The sequence below is a fragment of the Struthio camelus genome, chromosome 3 (genome assembly GCF_040807025.1).
Source record: "Struthio camelus isolate bStrCam1 chromosome 3, bStrCam1.hap1, whole genome shotgun sequence".
Taxonomy (NCBI): domain Eukaryota; kingdom Metazoa; phylum Chordata; class Aves; order Struthioniformes; family Struthionidae; genus Struthio; species Struthio camelus.
Window position 1 is genome coordinate 130736195 of NC_090944.1, and position 17984 is coordinate 130754178.

Sequence of the window (17984 nt, forward strand, 5' to 3'; positions counted from 1 at the left end):
TGAGAAATATCTTTTTGACAATCCCATTAGATTTCTGTGTGTATCCTTACGCACCTAGACACAGCAAGACATGACGGCCCAAGGTGTCTTGCCACAGGGAGTCTGGAGCATGTCACTCTCTGAACCTGATTCTTCTGATAATCATGGCAGGGCTTTCACTGCTGTCCTTCTCAGCACCCAGCATAACCTCGAGACCAGATCTACAGAGCAGGTGCATTCTGTTTTGCTTTGAAAGGTCAAGCATTATGTGTGCAAGCAGTATAAATATCATTTTAGTTTTACAAATATACAAAAAATTCAGAACGTCTACCATCTTTGAGTGCAGTGTCCTTGGAATAATTTTGTATGAAAGCATGAAATGCACAGGTTATTTTTAACGTGTGTAACTGGCAAAGGTGAATCAGATGGCACTTGGTTTACAAAGCCCTTAAATACCTGCCTAGCTTTACATATATGCCCTCTTAACCAATTATATGATTGGTGAAGAGTCAGCCCTCTTAACCAATTATATCAATGGGAACTTTACCACTTACTTGAATATAGCTTTAAGCCCTGAATCAGCAGCAGTGTAAAGTATCATATACTCACATGAATTGCTGAACAGAGAGGCAAACTGACTTGGTAGTACACTTAAGGTAAGGCACATACTTAGCTGAAGGGAGGATATAAAACCAAATGGAGAAATGAAATCAGGAAAGCTGAATCTAGCTAATGAATATCTCTCTCTGTGGATGAGTCAGCAGCAGGTTAATTGTAGCACTAGCGAGGCAGAGAGAGCGCAGTGGTTATGACAGAAGAGGCTTTAATTGATAGGATCATTTTAAGCATAATATATTAATTAGCAATTGCGATAAGGAACATGAGGGCAGGTAAAACACTTTCTGTCAAGGTATTTTTATAAGGAATTAGCTTGTATAATTACCCTTTAGATACAGTGTTCTTGTCAGGTGTAATAAATGTTCCAGAATGTAGCATCTTTATTCACAATGAAAAAATAATTAAAGACCATAGTTGCACACTGTGGTGTTTCTCTCAAATGCTAATTGTGTCACCAGGAGAGAGCTAAACAATTATATTAAGAAAACACTTGCTGAATGTTAATAATCATTTCCAAAATGCAGACGACAAATAGACTGAGCAAAATCCTGTGGGTGTTGAGCCAGCCTTGGAAAAAGCAAAGGGAAAAATTATATTTCTGAAGCAAATATGGAAATTTGAAGTGGGAATTAGGTGCCTAAACATCTTGGAGGAACTTAGACTCCAACCTTAATGGAGCCAAATCCCTTCCTAGCCTACAAATAATTTCATATTTCACAACCTTCACATTTTCCTCATATGTATATGGTTCTTAGAAGCTTTTACTACAAAGGCCAAATCCTGCAGTCATTACTAAAAGGAAATTTCTATTCATGCCACTGAATGTTCACTGCTGATAATCCTAGCAATAATTCTCACAAAAATGTGTATTACATTACTTGTTGCATTTTATTATATATAGCATATATAATATATTATATAACTCTGTATTATTGTAGGTCTGCATTACATACCTGTAATGCTATGTTCAGGTAATTAAACCAATCAAGGAACAGTCATGATATCATTATACCCATGAAGTGTGAGATGTCAATTCAATTTTTATCTAGAAAAAAATCTTACCAAAGCTAAGTGATTCAGGCCTTAAAACCAAGTGTTCTTGTGTCTTTGTCTCCATTTATGATGCCTAGATAAATATAATTCAGAAAATGCATGTGCTGGCGTGTATGACTTGCTTGTGCAGTCCCTATTGTTGAGTGAGCAGTGTTACTGGATATTTGTACCTCTTTAGTTCCTGTGATGCATCTGGGTGGGCCATTCTGTTATCAAATGTCAGATCTTCTTATAAAAGTATGTATATTGCTTATATCAGATCTGTAAAGAATCATATGATAATAGTAAATGTTGAAAATTTTATGATTATAATATTGTGGTAGTAAACCAGGCATACCCCAACAGCCTCTGCACAAAAGAAGAGGTTAGCCTATTTACACATCAGATTTTCTCTGGGACTCTAAGAACTCTGCCTGAGTTTCTCTGTCTGTAAAATGGACATTATAATACTTATGGACTTGTCTTGGTTAATGATTGCAAAGCCTTTGGAGTATGAACAGTACAATATAATGGAAAACATAACAAGAATTTGCTGTTGAGAGTACTAAATCCAGTAGCCAAATTATATTCAGAAAAGGAATTTAGGGTGAGGTCCAGACCAGCTAAATTCAGTTGCATTGAGATTTGGATAGAATTTAAGCACTTTAGCCCACAAAAGTAATCTAGAAATCCTGCTTTCAGATTAATCCTGAAGTTGCCTGGACCTCAGCAGGCACCTTGCTGCTCAGCCCACAGGTCCCCAAGGTGACAAATTTTTGGTGCTGATAAGTAAAAAAACCACCACTGCAATCCAGAGTTCAGGTGCCTAAATCCTCAGAGGGCCTCAGCCCCATGGTGGAGCATGGTGGACACCAGCCCAAGGCGCCCCCTTACTCACATGCAGCACTGCCTCAAAGCACTGAGGAAGTGGAAAGTCTTTGTACTGTGACCCTCTTTGGTCTAACAGAGCCCAAGCCACGTCTCCAAGATCCCCGCTGTCACCTGAGGAGGAGCCTTGGGTAAAAGGTGGAGTAACGTGTCTGTGCAGTACTGTAGTGTACTGCAGTGAGGGCTAGGGCTCAGAGAAACCACTTTCCATAGCATTTCCTAAAGCCTTGCCATAGGCAGCCTGAACATATAGTACCTCAGTTTTCTGTTTCAGCACAGAAATCTTCATTCCACTCAGGTACTCACATGGATTTTGGGAGTAGGGGAGCAGGATTTTGTGCAAAACCTTGCTGCCATTCCACAGTCAATTACTATGACTGTGGGCTATGTTTCCTAGGGCTGAGTAAAGGCAGTAGTTCTTGACTTTGCATCTACCATTAAGAAGAAGAGTTTGGTGCAGCTATATTCAAGAGGCTACAGAAGGGAAAGTTCAAATTATGTGAAGAGACAGAAGAGATGTTGCAGTGATACAGGATCAGTTGAGCTAGGTTCTGCTTCTAATACTGACAAAGTGTCTCCTTCAAGGTCATGCTTTCTCTGTTTCATGTCTACCTCGGCCCAGATATATTTCAGGCTGTTCAGGGCAAGGACCATCTTCACGCTATGTACAGCGCCTTGAAAAATCATCAGGCCTTGATCTTGGCTATCATCTCTAAGTGTGGCTTTAACATAAGTAATAATAATAATAATAATAATAATAATAATAATAATAATAATAGTAATCATCATCATCAATGAAAGACTGAGCATAACTACCTTTTAATATGCTCCAGAAGAGCTCCACACTTCAATTTCAGCTCATCCAGAACTGGAGCTGGGAAGTGTTTATATCCGTATTCTGTTTCTGATGGGAGGAGGGCGTTAATGCCCAGAGTTGGAGAGTGTGGGGAGAAAAGAGAACTGTGGAATGATTTTTCTATAGTGCCCAACAAGATCATGATCAGAAAAAGGAGGAGGAAGAGAGGAAAATGTGGATGATGTTGTTATTACTAAAACGGAAGAATCCAAATACAATCATAGCAGTTAGGGAAATGTGTTTTTAAAGACCTTAAGAGAGGTCATAATGAGAGTTTACTTTGTAGACCTAATCACAGTTTACAAGACCATATGCCAGTTGCCAGTGGTGTCCATAGCAAACAGCAGGACATCAGTAATTTTCCAGATGTAGCTTCCTCCCATAGAAGGAGAACAAAACCAGTGAGGAGAACTGGAGTGACCCAGCCCTGGGGGAGCCTCTGAACTCTTTTACAGCGTTTGGTTGAAGGACCCTGCAGAATAGTTTTGGTTGTTGTATGGTAACATTGGCATGAATTCCTCTACAGTGCAACTGAACCCACAAGAGAGAGGGAGAAACCCAGAGAGGGATCACAGATCCAGTTTTATAGGAATGTCTTATTTCTTGCCTGGACCCATTTCTCTGCAGAGGAGTAGCTGACTTGCAGTAACTGCTCCAGTCACTGAACAGAAATGTAAATTGCTGGAGGTACCATCAACATCTATGTCCTTAACTACCCTTAACACTGTAGCTGACCAAGGAGTTATTTACTGATACATACTGGGCAGTTAGCATGCAGTACTAAAATATTTATCTTATTTTTCAGATGTCCTCATGAAACAGGCCTGAAGCAGACCTCAGTACATGCATGACATGTACAGCCCATGATAAAAAGGATGTGCCACAGTCATGGCTTTGTGTTTCTGTCAGTTATCTCACAAGGTTAGGTGACGTTTGGGTAGATCCAGGTCAGTAGCCTGAACCTCCTGAAAAGTAGTCAGAAAAGTCATTATATATTTTGTCCACATATTAAAAGAACACTTACAAATAATAGTAATATCCAGACACTGAACTGGCTGAAATGATTAGGAAAAATAGGGGTGTGCATATTATAATAGAATTCTCTTTAAAAAAACCCATGAACTCTCATTTTAAAAAATCTTAGTTTAAAAGCTATATGCCTTTTGTGGCAGTACTTCATATATATTTCTCATATATATATATTTTATATATATATATATATATATATATCTCATAAATATTATACTTTTATGAACACTTGCACACTCCTCCTCCTCCTGCAAGGTCAGATCCATCCATTATCTATCCTTGTGATTCAACATTGCCCCTATCCCACTGCAGTGTGAGCACTTTCCAATTTAGAGTACACCAGCAATAGGGAAATTCATAAGGAACTACGTGGAGTCACCGGATCTTCTCCGCTTTTTGGTCAGAGAGTCCTGGTTGGGGTAGGTCTTTGTTTCAGAGAAATGGACTTCAGAGGAAAAGATATTCGGATGAGGGTGAAAAACTGATGTTAAACAAGAACTCTCTAGATTCATTTGATCTCTTCTGAAGGTTCTTTTTGCAGCCTAGTGCCCTAGCTGCAGATCCCTCTTCATCTAGGTCTTACGTGCTTTGTCCCCTACTTCATGATTCACATTAACCCAGGGGAATAAAATTGTCATTTTCTGTTGATGACACAGAGGTTGCTGATGTAGTCTGTAACTGATTCATAAGATTTTGGAAGGTCAGGGAGCAGACTGAGATCCACTAGAAGAAGCTAAGTGCTTCCACAAGCCCTTCAACTACGTAAGGAGGTAACATAAGTCTAGGCATTGCTTACACCTTCAGATGCAGGGAGCATATTGTTATTTCCGTGATAAAAAGCATACATCATTATAGCCAAGTCTTTGCGTGTGAGGAAGGGGTGGAGTTTCCTAATGAGCTGAAGATGGAAGAAGGAAATTTTAGTCACAGACACTGGCTGGTCATCTAAGAGCAGTGATGCATCAGAGGACACCAAGACCTTCCTTTGCTTAGCCAAGTAAGGGCTGCGTGCCCTCATTGCAAAGCCTGGCAGGAGGTGCTGAGTCAAACAGGAGGGTGATTCCAGCCAGGGTTGTGCTGAGAGGACTGTGCTGCTATATGCATTACTAAGGATTGTTTGAGAGACTTGGAGAAGAAAAGGAAAAAGCCCTCGTGGGAGATGGTCTATTTTTAATGAGCCCAAACCTCTTCCCCAAATTAAGTGAAATATTTTAAAAGGAAACAATATTACTTTGGTTTTATTTGTTTCAGCTACTTAGTTACAGCTCCACGTGGACACAATTAATGGAGGAAATAGAGTATTTTATAAGCCCAGGACTCTGAGATAGATATTTTGTGACCATGTGAAATTCTTTGCCCTAATCACCACACATTCCTTGGGAGAAGGTTGTACATTGCTGAAGATTATTAATCTTGATTCCAAAAATGTTGTGTCTAGTCATCGAATGGCAAAGGTTACAATGCTGACAATTAAAATTGTCATGACCGTTACTCAGTGATGAATTTTGCCCTCCATTTTTCATTAAAGTCCCTGCTGTCCATCTCTGGCTTCGGTTTGTTCTAGTTCTGTTCAAAGTATTCCACTGGAAGAAAGACAGAAATGACCTTTCCATTGGAGCTAGTTTTATTTCCCAGCTCCTTCTCAGACCTCTTCTGTGACTTCATATAAATCACTTGGACTCTCTACACCTCAGTTCTCCATTTTTTAATGGAAAGAATATAATTTTCCCTTTACTTGTCCATTTACATGATGAATTTTTCAGGACAATGAATCATCCTGTTTGGATTGTATCTAATACCAACCCATTTGATCTTTACTGGTCAAGATCAAGGTAAAAGCTGGGGATGAATGGTGTTTAAAGGAAGATTTTAAATCTGTGCCTTGCCATGCTTTTTTGGTCATCAGAAACAATGAAGAAGTCACCCTTAGGAAAAAGGAAAGATTCCTTTTTCCTCTGTGACTGCCTCAAATGTCAGAGACAGGATCCATAAAATACTGGGTCTGGGCTTTGTTGCAGGAACGAGTGTGATCACGGCGTGTCATTTCTGGATATTTGAAGAGAGACAACTGACGAGCTGCTCAAATGATACGAATCTGTGTACCTCATTAATTAGCCATCAGCTTATCATAGGCACACACATTGTCCTTTTTAGCTCTCACACCAGTGTCGCTGAGAAGGTTTCATTGTAGCGTGCTATAACATAGAGGCACACAACAACTCTTGGATGCAGTAACCTGTGCAAGCATCCTGAAGGCCAAGCAGAGCTCTAGAATAAATAAGCGAAAAACCCAAACGTGGCTTCCCCTCCACCGCTCTAATAAATATGGTTTACTGTACACATCACTCTTCAGGGCCATGTAGGGATGGTGTGAATCCATTAGTAGGGCAAGGGTGATTGACTTCTGACTTCAGTGACCCTTAAAGTTAATCCAGCATTGTAGGAGCAGAATTAAATGTGATGAGCTCAGAAAGTGTGATAAAACCAGATTTAAGTGCACAGCTGGGCAGCAACCTATAAAGGCAGAATTTAAAACCGTAATAAAAACTTTGTAATCTAATTACGACGGTAAAGTTAAAGGTGAGGTATTTGCAGAATGATTCACATGCACCATGGCTAACCTCTGACATCTTGAATATATTATGTGGTTTCTTCACTACAGGAATAATTTTTGAGTTGCTCTCTCTCACTACGCGGTTCGCTATGTTTTATTCTTGCGCTCTGCCTTTGGAGGTTGCAGGACAGGACAAAAATGTGGATCAGCTCTTTGCAAACCATCTGCTCTCCTGTGCATCTAGCTGGAAGCCGCTCAGAGCTGTTCCCCACCCAAGCTCCGAGCACCCCACACCCAGGCTCTCAGGCAGGGGTTGCGGCAGGTTCACAACATCGCCAAAGAAATCACAGCTCATAAGAGAGTCCGAGGAGGAACCACACAAAATCAGGCGTATCCCAAGCTGGTTTTAGTCTAGCTAGTCTTAATACCAACAGAAGGGAAAATACAAAACAGTATATTGTCTGGATGCAGGATACAAACCTGGGCAGCCAACTCTTATAGAAGCCCATGTCATCATGTTTTCTCTGCAACTGACACCTAATTAACGTGACCTCAGATATGCAGTCACCTCTCTGATTTCAGTGTTGCCATGTCCAAAAACCAAAGAGATGGAAAAAACAGACCCTTGAACCCTGCCTGGTTCTCATTCACCATTGCCAGGGCTGCCAATTGACAGGGCACATTTGCCCAGCTGGTGGGCTTCGAAGCAGTGTCACTGCGTGCAACTGGAGGCTGTCAGGCATAATGACAGCTTTGGATCCAAGTCTATCCTCTTTCACCAGAAAGACCACAAGGAGTTTAAACTGCACTAGAACAAAAGTTTTTTTGCCTTGGTCCCATTCCATGTTGTCTAACAGACCATGAGCGCTGCACGTATGGGGGTGTAATGCTGGGATTTTAGTGAGTTTACTTCATGTAATAGCAGCTGGACTGTTGCTATAGGAAAAACAGCTTGTGAGATCATTATTTTTCTTCAAATATTTCAAAGTGAGGAAGCAAATAATGTTCATACAATTTTACAAAAGGGGAAATTAAGGCATCAAAGGGAAGGCTGCTTCCCCACAGTCCCTCAGAGCTAGCCTGTGTCAACACAAAACTTTTGGGGCATTTAGAAGTCTGCCTCATGAGATGGTTCTGACTTTCCAATTTTCAGTTTGCGTCCCAAACTGAAACAAAAAATTGGAACAGAAAGTGTCAGAAGAAGATCTCATTATTTTAAGTGTGAAACATTTTATATTGTTATTTTTTGATCTAACAAGATCTATGGCATTTCTGAAATCAAACTACGATTCATTTCATTCTGTTTGAATTTAGTCAAAAGGCTTCCTATTGAGTCAGACTGGCACCAATCTATTTCTATAGTGCCTCATGGGAATTGTTGTTAAGGGCAATATTGTTTGTAGAATCACGGTCCCAAGATAAATGACACCTTTGCACAATGCAACATGGACCCAACTGATCATTAGCCACAAATGTTATTCTTAAGCAATTTTGTGAAATCAAACTGAAACAGGTCTGTTGTTTAGGTTTCCCCAATGGATAATGAAATAATTCTCCTCACTATTTTCACAAAGGAAATTAATATTTTTTTCAGAAATTGTATTTCAGACTCTGTGCCCCTTTCTCCCCTTTAATCAAACTTGGAGGCGAATGGCAGAGTCATCCAGGACTCTTTGTGAGGGATTGAGAATGGCATTCTCTCTTGTGGGAGGAGGAAGGTGAGAGCAGAAACTGGCTGAAGTAGATAATTGGTATCAGCAATGGGTGGGAAAGAGGAATGGGGTGCTCTTGGAAAGGGACTATTCCCAAGGACAGCTTGCATTTGTGATAGAGGGTCTATCTCAATGTTGTTATTTAGAAAGACAAAGAGTGATGCTTTGTATTTTAGAGAGAATAAAGGTGCTATACATATATATTGAGGTGACATACACGCTTGTGCCACTCCTGAGATAATTTCATCCCAAACGCACCTTTCCTTCATACAGCCATAAAACATCTACACTGGGGTAGAATCCTCCAAAGAAGACAAGAGCTTTTAAAATGCGACCAAGGACTACCAGCCAACAACACAACAAACGCCATGAAATACAGGAAAGAGCCAGCCAGCTGCAGAAAGTCAGTGTGAGGATCAAAAAGGCAAAGTTGCAGGTACAAACAGGGTGAGATCCTATCAGGCTCACAGTGAGGTACAGGCCAGCAGCCACCCACCGCGTGCTCCAGTGAGTTTAAAAAAAATCTATATTGTACAGCAGCTCCTGCATGTTTGAGCTTACTGTACCACAGAGAGAATAAGGGAGCATTCAACACCCTCAGTCTGCAAGGCACAGACAGGAGGTGGTAAATACCTTGATAAGAACCCTGGAGTGAAAATACCAGCTTTAGGCAATCCAGATTTTATCAGGGAAGTATGCAGGGGTGAGTAACTACCTAACATGCAGATGTGCCTATACACAGTGCCAGCAGCCTGCCAGTCTGCACATCTGGCCTCAGGCATCATGCTCGCATTTTCAAATCCATGGGATTTCAGGGTACATCAGGGGGACTTTTGCATGGGGGTCTATTTTACACAGTGGCAATGCCCGAAATGTATCTGCAGCTCAATGTCTGGAAGTATCTATAGATTCATATTATTGAAAACTGGTGACCTGTTTTTCCACTCTGAGAACTGCTGACAGCAGTATGACGGCATGTTGTTCTGCTTAGCCACATGCGCTAGTGACATGCGTTTCATGCCATAGGAATACATGTGTGACCCATGACAAAAGGATCCTGGAATCCAAGGGCTCAGTAAAGTCATGAGAGATGAATATTCTGTATTGCACAGTGAGTGGATGGTATTTTCTGGCCCATTGCTGTCAGCATGGGACCCCGACAAGACTTGTGCCCTGGTCCCATGATACTCTCTGCAACATGAATCACAAATTTGTTGAGAGTAGTTAGAAGCTGAAGGGCTTTGAATTGACTCTGTGGCACAATACATATATTCACACTTGAGGAAATATGGGGATGATCTTATACCACCAGACAGTTTATAGATATATAGCCAGATCTCTTTTACTCCAGCTCTGGACCCTGAAGTTAGACCACTGAGCTGTCTGTCTGCTATTCCTCCCTCGTACTCCAGAGCTGTAGGGAAATCATTGCCTGAATTGCCAGCAACCAGGGTGGGAAAGTACCTGTGCCTGCTCATGACAATGTTCTTTAATTGTCTTAGGCTCTTGGACCTTTCTGGTTGGTCTTTATGTTGATTCTTGACAAGATTCACGATACAACAGATGGCACAATCAGTCCTATCCTTGATGGGAGGAGAAGAGTAGGAAGAACTTGGCAGCTTGAAGGGCTGGCCTGGAAAAATAAACAAGAAGGAAGGATGAGTCTGTTACCTAGCTAGAATGATAAGTAGTTGGGGCAGTGCTCATAGCTACAGCACGCCAGAGGGTTTGGCTGCTGAGGGGGTGGGGATGGACTCTTCCTAGGGGTGGTGCTTAGTGTGGCTAATAACAACCATAAGTAGGAAAAATATGGCTGCTACTGAAGAGAGAGGCCCAGGAATGGATAAAGAATAAATTGGCTGCGCTGCGTACAGAAAGGGCCAAACAGATGTTGGGCCTGCTCCAAAGCCCATTGAGTCAATGGAAAGGCTCCCTTTGGTTTCATTGGACACTGTGTCAGACCCATTACAGCTCCACAGGAAGCAGTGGAGACCAAGAGCAATAACTTGTGGTGACTAGAGTGGTGTGTGTTGCATAGGTGTGGGCTGTGAGGTTTTCATGGTGAAAACAGATGCGTCTTACAAACCCGTCCATTTGGCCTGGATAACACTCCTACCTCCCTCCCCCACCTGATGGTGAGCAGACTTGTGTGGTTTTGGTCCTCTAGCTAACATTTTGGCATAATTCTGTGCAGAAGTGGCCTTCTCCCTTCTATCTTCCCCCTCCTACTCCATGAGGTTGGGGAGTGACCTTTTGGTAGCCTAGGGCTTAGGGACCAGTGACTTGAGTCTTCCACAGAGAGGGAAGAAATGAGGCCTGCTGAGAAATGTTGACCAGTGGGGATTTTTGTTGTGGACTAGCAGGAAAAATAATGTAAAGCAGGTGTTTCTGTAATTGCAAGCCATTTGGAAAACCATCATTGTCCAACAAGTCTCCCACTCACTTTCTCGTCTGCACGATATGGCGAGGTCTCACACGAAGGACTGCAAATAGAAAACATCTCACTGTACTAGTTGGCTTAAGACCTGCACTAGGGCCTCTCTCCCCTTCTGCTGTCTGTGCTTTTCTGTTTATTTAGGTGTGTGTCTTTGTTTCTGTTTTTACATTCAGCACAAGTAAAAAGGAAATGGGATTTGGAACGGCTTAGGAGACCAGGAGCTTACCATGCTTCAGAGCATGGGCCTTTATTTGTCCTAATGCCACAGGTGCAGGTGTTAGTAGGCCAGATCCTCAGCTAGTATAAACTGGTTCAGCCGCCAAGAGAGCTTCCTCCATTTAGCCAGCTCCCTTGAGGATGTGTGTGATGTTCAGCTATGTTGACAAAGGACATAGTCCAAGTTGGTCTGGATTAACCCTGATGTATTTAGAGGTGAGAACCTTAAGCTGAGTGGCACCTGTTTTCTCCTAGTGATGGTAGCAAGAAGGATGACAACTGTACACAAGGGTGTGTCAAAGACTAGAAGAGGCTGTTTAATTCAGGGTCATGAATTTCTTGGAAATGTAATTTTGAGAATGGTTTCTCTGTCCTGCCTATTACTTCTATATTTGTAGCCCTATTCAGTCCCATCATCCTGTCAGTATCCCTCCTGGAAGGCCAGAGGAAGCAACCTGGCATTAACTGGTTTGAGATGTCTGCATTATCCCAGACACTAGGAGAAATCACATGAGACTGGACATAGATGAAATACTTTGATGCAGACTAATGCTCAAGAGCCATTCTGGTATGTATAACCTGTTCTTCTCCACTCTTCCCTTAGGGATCCCATCACCATGCTCAGTAGACTTGGGATGTCCCCTGTGTATTTTGGAAAGAAGACTAATGGTCTCAGCCTGGTAATTTATGGTGGGGATGGGATATTCCACATTGTCAGTGAGCTTTTCAGGGATCTGTGAAGGTGGGAGTTAGTTTGTGGGACGATTCTGGAAACATGAAGGTCCTCAGGTATGTTTATAAACAGCCACAGCCAGAGTCCCAGGAGCATCCAGCATCCTGCTGAGGAAGAAAGAATCGTGGAAGAGGAGTGGAGCAAACTCTCAGGAGAAAGCACCAGAGGAATGGAAAGATGTCACTGTTTTGTTTTGCCCCAAAAGCTGAACAAGATGAACAGATCAAGGACCACATCCTTTGCAAGCCAGGAAGGACCCTTGTCCCAAGAAGCCACTCCTAAAAAACCTTGTATAGAGGAAAATGAAAGTTACTAGCAGCCCCAAACCAGCGGGAGTGGGACAGTGGGTCTGATGGAAGCAAGGACTGAGATATTGGTCCATTAGTGGAAAGGACCAGAGTTATGCCTGGATGCTCCAATGCAGATTTATTTATTGCTTCTTGGAGAGAGGGAGGGAAGTAAGTTACTAGGGTAATTTCAAGTCTCTTCTCAGGTGAGCTCTAAACCAAATATGGATAGCCTTGCTCCATCTGTTTCTGCCAATGAGGGAAATCCTCACAGTGGAGTGGGATTGATTCTAGTATTACCAAAAGAAAAGTCTCTGTCTTTCTCCTGCAAAAGCTCTGGTCTCAAAGGGGCTAATAGTTCATAAAGCTAATGTAAACTAGCAAAACTTGCTCAGTATCAGTAGTGTTATATTCATTTAGTCAAACCAAAGATCTACCCCAGTTTTCCGTCACATCACATCAGGCTCCTCAGAATCCGTGTATGGATTTTTAATCCTCCATCTATAAGGGAGCCCCTCCCTGTCAGCCAGTCTTTTGAAAAAAAAAATCAGGTCTCATTTGCCTAGTCTTCAGTTGTGTTCATACAGGCTTCATTCCCTTTTTGCCTGTATTCTATTTTATGTGCACTCTCCAATGGTGTTGGTCACAGCTCAGGCTGAATTGGATTTTAGGTACTTACTAGGTTTACGCTGTGATCATACAATACCCCATCTCTAAAATATAGTCTATGTCGCTCACTCTTATTGATAATAATGGACTTCTAGCACTGTTCCAAAGGGCTGATACTGAATGAAGCTACTGAACTTTTTCTGTGAGGTAAAGGTCAGTTTATGGTTCAGTAAATTGCCTGGCAGAAAGGTTGTGTGGTAGCTTGGCAATCATACAGTAATGCAGCTGAAGGAGAACGCCTGAGCTCTGTCTTCTAGTCTTCTTTTTAATCATGCTGTCTTGTTTACATTTGGGTAGAAGATGGGTGGATCCGTTATTCTAATTTTTGGCTCGTATCTGTCCACTTGGATGTCAATGTAAACTGCTGTAATTATATCATAATCGTGTCCCACTATTGGAAATGATTAATCTGTTCATTTTCCATAAATACTGGCTGGCTGGTTTAACCTGGCAGTGGCTTGAAATTGTCATGGCAGATATAAAAGCCTAGAGAATATGGGGATTCATAACTTCATGTGAGTTATGGTGTTTTCCAGGTGGCAAAGTCTAACATGACTATGCTCTTGCATTTAGACATAAACAGGATGCCGGAGGAAAAATGTGAGCTTTTAGACTGCTATTCAGGTAGCAATAGAGAAAGCACAGGTATTCTGAAGCAAGGGCAATCTTGCTGTTCTATTTTAGTCAGAAAGTTAATTTATCATTGAAATAAACCCCAAACGAAAGCAAGAATTTTTTAATTTCAGATGAAAGTTCAACAATATTTGGGTTTTATAATTAAATTGCACTTCCATTCCTACCTCTACACCATGGCAACCTTTGCTCTTCCATACCCACTAAAATTAGTGAGTGGAACTAAATGTAAAATGTAGTCCAAAGTATTAACTTCAAGGCTATTTATTCTACAAGTGAGCTCTAATTCCACGTAACACTGATGCCAACCTTTTTTTCCCCCCAAGACTCAGGCATACAACACACTTTCCTCTACTGGAGCTCATCATTCCATAACTCCAGAAATTGCAATATAAACTTTGGCTACTATGCACATTTCAACTTGAAAACACAGCAGTGATCTGGGATTTTAATTCAAGTGAATTTGAAAGTGGATTAGAAATAGGATCCAGCTGCATCTCTAATAGTCAAAAGAAAAATTAGCAGAACATTGGAGCTGAAACGAACTCTGTCTTTCTTTCAGCTTTTTTCCCCCCTTTTGCATTAGAAGAGAAATTACATAGGCCTAAAAAACTGTAATTAAATTGTCATTTGTTCCTTACCTTGGTAGAAGCTCTGCCCAGTTGAGCACATCTCGGTTTCCATGCTAAGCATTTACCTACAGCACAGGATTGGGGGTGGGGAGCATTACTTGTTTTAAGAAATTAGAAATCAGAGGCATGCACAGTCTGTCTGTTATAGTCTTCAGTGAGTGTGTTGCCAGGCTCTACAGGTTATACATCATTAGTGCACAGAGTGTCCAGGAGAGCCCAAAGCTTGTGCAGGTGTGTTGGCAAAGCTCACACCACTTCCCTCCCTCCCTTCCTCTCCACTGCACTTCCAGCAAGCTGATACTTGAAACTCTATGTATGTGGCAAAATCGCAAAGAGCTCTTCTAAAGTTTGTTAGCTCAAAGCTCACCCAGCAGACGTGACTATGAGATGGCGCGTGGAACCTGGAAGGGACTCACTGGAAAAACAAAACCATTGAGTCAAAAGCTTAGTATGTTTTTCCATGATTGTATGAAAAAAAGTGTGTGTGTGTTTTTTAAGCACTTTCAGATATTAGAGGTTTAGTGAACACAGAGACAGCTTCTTCTTTTTTTCTTTTCCCCTGCCCTTGAACTTTCAGAATAACTATAGGGAATATATTCCAGCCTGTTTTCAATGACCCATTCATATGGTGGTTTTATTTCAGTTTTTCCCAAAAGGGAGCAAGCCTCATTCGATCTCTGCTCATGGCTTTAGCTGCCGTTATTTGCGCATCCCACTCAGATAATCAATAAAGTGGATGGCATCTGAAAATAATTATACATACAGCTCTTCTCTGGCTTCCAAGACAGAGGCAGAAGCTGGGAAGGGAGCCTTTGCATATTCAGCACTTGTTAAAGGAATGAAATATAGCGCCATGTGTTATTATTGTATCCCGAAACCTGGGCATTCAACAGCATTTTCTTTTGACATTGCATAGCACTCTGGCCACACAGCACCTGATCACAAAGCTAATCGTCCTTCCCATCTCTCTTGGCTTTGTTAGAAGAGTTGTTCTGTCTGCTTATCTAGTGTGCCAAAGGGTGAGAACTGTCAAATGTGTTGCAGATACATTGGTGTCATCTCTAGCCTCCCTTAGGGAGACTGGAGCCTAGGGATCTACCAGTTGAGTTCAGTAACTTACTTTGTTTAGGTGACATCATCTCAGATGATGTCCTAGCCAGATGTCCTAGCTTTGGCCCCAAGCAAGAGTGAGGTGACAAGTGGGTGACTTGTGCAGGGAGTGGTGTCTCTCCTGGTGGCGTAGGATGAGTTTTTCCAGTCAAAAGCATGTTCAACCCCCCACTAAAATGCCAAAAATCTTTCTTTATCCCGTCCATGACAAAGCCAGCTTTAAGTGACCGTAAGACTGCTGTGCCAAGCTAAGAACCTGATTCAGGTTCTCCATCACCTGATGGAGTCCTACCAGCCAGGAAAGTATGTGAGTCATCTTGGTTTAGAAGTTATTTAATGACTATTTTAGGAGGTTTGCAGCTTCATCCTCCCTTCTTGCAATGGCTAAGATGAACCTTTGGCATGAATCTGAGCCTTTCTGCTGCAGCCTACCCAAAAAGCAGCTCCATCAGTTAGCAACATGAGTTTCCTAAACCGAGTAGGTGGTAAAAAAGGAAGGGCACAGATTTTACCAGGGCAAGCTGCACTTGCAAAGTAAGGCTTTCTCCTTTTATGCCTTCCTTTCTGAAGAAGCTTTGTGCAGCACTGTCACAGTGGAACTAGATCTTGTCTATGACCCTAGACAGTACAAATAAGAGCAGCTTTAATATTCCTCCCTCAGAGTCTGCTCATGGCGTCCATTGAAGCCTGGGAGGTAGGCAAGGTGGGGCTGCAGTCTGACCCAGCATGACCATCCTCACTTGTTTCTTTCATGCCTTGCTCTCCCGAATAAAAGTAGCCTTCAGAGCCAGGGGAAATGTGATGGCTCTTCAGCCACGAAAACCTAGGATGTCTGCAGGGGCTAGCAGGTGGGAACATGGGGGGTTTGGGAGCTGCATCTCCAGAAATGAACTGAAGACATCAAGGGACACGCTGTTGCCAGCTGTTGTGTGCCATCACAGCTATTTCACATATCCAGAGAGCAACATTTACAAGGGAGCAATTATTTTTGCCACTACTACAGAGTCTCTGCTATCTGCTGATCTAGGCAGCAAGCGGAAGTGTTTGTTCATGGCCTGCTCCATTGTCCATCCCCAGCTTTTCTCCATGGTGCTACATTGTTTGTGCTGTTGTTTAAATCTTCCTGCCAGCCCCAACAACAATGCTTCTCGCAACACTCGTGTGTTGGGAGCTTCCAGGGCTGCAGCAGCACTGAGCTTGCTCAGCCCAACTCTGTTTGTTGCAAAGTGTTTGCTTAGCGATTAACTCATGCACGGACATACCCAGCCACAAATCTCTAGGTTGTCTCACAGTCCTTTCATTCAATTAAGTCTGTTGACTTAGTCTCATTTTGAGCAGTAACTGGATTTAGATAAGGTAGTGGAAACCAAAACATCAATTGTGTGATTTCTGGCCCAGCCGGTATGTTGATCTGAAGGGAATGTTTGTGCGGGCGATAACTGAGGTAGTGCAGCGATTAGGACAAAGTTATTTGGTACAAAGACTTCTGAAAAGTAAAAATGCTGGGTTAAGTGCAAGCATCAGCCAGAGGGAACTAAAGAGAGCTGCCTGCCTCCGCAGACTCCCTCTTCGCCTCACTGCTGCAAACGGCAGCCAACCACGGTGAGGTTGTGGCCTGCAGAAGCAGTCATGGTTGGGCTGGGGACAGGAGCTCCCACTGTGCAAAGGGAGCCTAGCTGATGTAACTGATACAGCTCTTCTGAAACCAGCAAAGCTCTAACGGGGTGCAGTAATTTAGGATTTAGCCTGTTACTTTTGTCAGCAATAGCCCCAATTTCTTCTGCAGTAATGTCTCCGCACAAGCTCCAGGGCATGAATTTAAACTCACTCAGTTCCTCATGGGCTTGACTCTGCAACATAAACCGGCCCTCATCATGCACCTCCCTGGAAAGAGCAGATGCAGATCGCACAGATTCAACGTCTCCACTCCTTAGAAGACAGGTGGCCCAGGTGGATCACAATGGGTGATATCTTCCTGTATCAGCAAGAGAAAAGAAAGCTATTCTATTTGCAAGCACTACTTTCTGTGATACACGCCTATATCGTCTATTATTTACACGCTATAGTCAGAAAACATGTTGGGAAACATATATTGCTACATATTTGGCAAATGCACACTGCCATGCCTGACTTTTTGGTCACATTCTTTTCCAGATACCTGTTAAACTAATGGGGAGGAAAGCAGAAGAGCACGGTTTGTAGTCATTGCTGAAGTCCTGCAGATCTTCAGCAAGGGACATAGAAGAAGAGTGCAGGATCAGACAGCCAGAATAAGTTGCTTCCTACTCACACTGAGGTGCACCATTAGAAGAATAGCAAATGTATTACTGTCTCTGTCTTCTTTTCTCTTTTTTCTGGGAGGGAGGGTTTCTTCTTCAAATTACCCCTTGTTTCCATCCAGCATAAATTTCTGACTTAAGGTAATCGTTCTAGCTTGTTGCACTTCCAGGGCCACTGACAGATGTTTAACAGGGACGTATACATTGTCTGTAGCTCACCAGCTATGGAATGCATTGAGCCTAGGAGCGTGTGTTGTGCTGAATGGCACAGCTCCACTCTTGACGCGGATTTTTCTCTTTCCCAGAGGAAGAGAGGATTC

General features: G+C 42.4%; 1 long non-coding RNA gene across 1 annotated transcript; it reads right to left on the reverse strand.

Annotated features, from left to right (window-relative positions):
* Nucleotides 1-9964: 9964 nt before the first annotated feature.
* LOC138066883 (uncharacterized) lies at nt 9965-17514 on the reverse strand. The gene is made up of 3 exons (XR_011140507.1): nt 17214-17514; nt 14285-14340; nt 9965-10301 (listed from the first exon to the last, which is right to left on the reverse strand). It is a non-coding gene; the product is annotated as an uncharacterized lncRNA (long non-coding RNA).
* Nucleotides 17515-17984: the final 470 nt, after the last annotated feature.